The sequence below is a fragment of the Periplaneta americana genome, chromosome 10 (assembly GCF_040183065.1).
Source record: "Periplaneta americana isolate PAMFEO1 chromosome 10, P.americana_PAMFEO1_priV1, whole genome shotgun sequence".
Taxonomy (NCBI): domain Eukaryota; kingdom Metazoa; phylum Arthropoda; class Insecta; order Blattodea; family Blattidae; genus Periplaneta; species Periplaneta americana.
Window position 1 is genome coordinate 17,198,036 of NC_091126.1, and position 3,649 is coordinate 17,201,684.

The following is a 3,649-nucleotide window of genomic DNA, read 5'->3' on the forward strand; positions in this document are numbered from 1 at the left end:
AAATCTCCGAATTTGTCGTTCTTCAGATTCCCTAAAGACCAAGAGAAAATCATAACTCAGTCATAACCAATAATCCACACTTTAGGTAGCCTACGTATTGTGTTCTATAAAACATTTATTAGTTATCAGTTACCTATTTGTATGTCAGGAAGGAGAGTTTAAACAAAAAAAAAAAGTAAATACCTGTTACATTATATTATTGTTTTGCAGAGATCATGTGTAAATGTGTAACCATTCCGATTTTGGATAATGTAGCTACAGTTTTTAATGCAAGTAATTCCATAATTTTTGTATTCGTGTTTTTTTTTCTTTATATTTTTCAAAAGTTGAATGTTATATTGCATTCAAGTTGGGATTATGGTGTTAATTTTTTCAAGAATTCATGGCGTATTATAATCCTTTTGCAAAATATTCACTTCTTGAATAAATCCAGACTGTGTCGATAAATTTCTGATGTGTTGGTGTAGATTCATGTGGCAAACGTATTAAGTTCTCAAGAAATAAAAGAGCCTTTTTAAATTTAATATAAAAAGCAATCTTTTCTGTAATAATTTGCATGACTGTTATTGGTGTTGATTCTACATTACCAGTGATTATTTGAGCCGTTCAGAGCAGAAGTGGTATAAGTCGAAATTAGATAATGAGGTTTAAAGTAAAAATTCTGTAAAATACAGCGCAAAGTAGCAATTAATATATCCTTCGTGCTATTCACTGACTACTAATAGTTTAAATAAATTCAATATTAACTGCTACATTGCGCTGTATTTTACAGAATGTTTACTTTGACCCTCATTACCCATTTTTGACTTACACCACTTCTGCTCTGAAAATAAAATTAGGCCTACATTTTCTGAGTTAATTGAAGTTACAATTTTTTCAACAAAGTTGTGTATTCATTTGTTCTCACCTACGTCATAATAACAGTAAGTGCATGTAAATTACGTATTATATAGGTAGGGTAAGTTAAAATAAAGCTTATGTGTGAAAACTGGAAATGTAATGTAAAATGCGGTAAACTTTCCATAAAAATTTAAACTATAATATCAGCACTATTAGCGACTCAAAATAATAATAAAAAAAAAAAAGAAAAATAATGAACTTCATAAATCAATGTCAAATTAAGGTTTAAATCTTCCCCTTTTTTATTTTTTAAGTTTACCTCAGCGGCCGAGTTTACCCCAATTTGCGGTATGGAAAATAGTTAATTTCTCAGGAAATAGGGAGAGTTCACCATGCGATGTACCCTACGAGATATGCCCTACAATTTTGACTCTTCTCACAGGAAATATAGAGTTCCAATGGTTTATAAATATATTTAGGAATGAATTGAATTAACCGTCCACGTACGAACAATTATATTATTTCAAACCATGATACGTGATCAGGGCCATGATTTAGTTGTAAGGAGCAGAAAGAATTACGTTTATTCCCAGCTTCTGAAACTTGTAGATTAACTGCGTGCGAAATTCTTCCAGGATTCTAAAGTAGAATTGGTAAGAACCATATACACTTATTGTATAGCATAAAAATATAAAATAAATTACGCAAAACCCGTTTTCTGATGTGTTATCATACGTAGTGTGCACACTTTTAACTTGCCTGCCGCTAGAGGGCTACTGTCGCGCCAGCTGTCAAATGTTGGCATATTTTATACGTATGAGTTGCGTGACTGTATCTATTAGACTGTGGATTTACGGTGCCTGTAAACCTTGTTATTGATATAGTAATATGGTCAGTGGTCGTCAGAATCAAAGAAGGAAAAAATCGGCTCTTTTAAGAGCTAAAGTCATGAATTTATACACAGATTGCGTGAATATTTTGAGAAGGAGCGGGACAATGGAGAACCTCTTTTCCCTGTTACGAAAGTAGTAGATAGAGTTTGTGACGCTTTGAAGGTGGGAAAAACAGCCGTTAAAAGTGTGGCGTCTTTCCACTTGAGTATTAACAGATTCTGAGGAAAGTAGAGTCTATTTCATTTGATACACTTTCATTATAAATATATTCCCATAGTCTGTGGTAATATACTGTAGGCCTATGTATAATTTACATACGTGTTCCCATTAGTTTTTATTCTGTTATAATTATTTAGCTGTGTACATTAACGAAAGATGCGATCTATGTTTGATTGTTTGTAAAAACTATTTACATACGCCTTCGCATTAGTTTTTTTTTGTGTGATCTACGCTAGCTGTGTACATTAACCAAGGATGTGATCTAAGTTATATGTAAAATGACTTATAGGCAAGCCTACACGTTCGAATTAGTTTTTATTCCGCGCCACAAAATCGGCCGGCGAACGCGTGACAGTTTTCATTCTGTCTTTACGTATCAGCAACACTGTCTTCCTCGCTCACGAGAAACGTCAGGGCCGGAGAACGACCGGCTGTACTTTAGTCGTTCTCTTGTGAACCAGGTCGCTCGTCCTCTGATCATGCGCACTGCCTCCTTTCTGAGTATGCAATAATTTTTTTTTCTAAGTCCGTACATCTACTATCTCACTTGACAGCAGTTGACGGTATGTCAGAGAAAGAACAACTGTTTGTACAGATCTGAATCTAATTAGTGTAATATGTTGGTAGTAAGCAATGTATGCATTGGAGAGGGATATGAACAGGCCAACTTATCCCATTAACTCCTTGCTTAGTTGCCTCACGAGCGATGCCTTGTTAGTTCATATGTCTTTTGACAGTTGACTAAACAAAAACATAAAATAAGTTTCTCGAATATGAGATAGATCACACTTCCACTGAATGACTCACTTGTCTCGGATGCCGAGATTCATCTGTCTACAACTGTCTTCTTGCAATAAGCGCAGTTTCGAAACGTGTCTTGCTAGGTTAAGCACTCTCTTTCCGTAGAGAGCACCCAAGTATCCCCCACTCCCACCTCACGCCCAAGTTCAAGTTTCATAATCGATGTTACTGTATGTCGGTCACAGAACATTGCACTTGACACTGCTAGAGTGAATACCGGTACCGACACTTGCGAGAAAAAACGCTGTCAAACTACTAACCAATAAAACTTGAGATGGGTTTTCGGACACAATTATATTGACAACTCAGGCACTGATATATTAACGCATAGCCAATACAAGCGTTAACACCCATTTACAATTCTCTGGGCTTTCTATTTTAGTATTTGCTTCGATTCTATAGAAGTCGGGTTTTGGGTTCATTTACAAGGTCTTAAAACATGTAAAAACTAATTCGTACTTGGATCTTTTTATTATTTACTAATCTACATGACTAACCGCCTGCACATGTAACCCATCCATGTTGGAGTCTACTCATCATACCCTGCAATCTGTTACTCGTTTCACGAATTTTTACATTTACGTTCATGATATTGTCTTGTTATTTTCACAAAATGTATCAAATTGAAGAACTATTTTGCAAAATTGTCTAACCAAAGAAATCGGGGTGTGGCTGTATAGAGGACACAAATTGGAAGTAAAAAAAATATGACAAATCTAATTTTATGTCCTGTCTATAGATGGCACTTTAAGGGGTTTTGACACTGAAATTAAAATGCAAGTCACTAATTTCTAAATTCATTTCCTGAGAACATTCTTTTTACTGTGGCAGACTTCTTATAGGGGTAGGATCATGCGTTCACTGTAGAAAGAAAAATAATACAAAGAAAATAATAA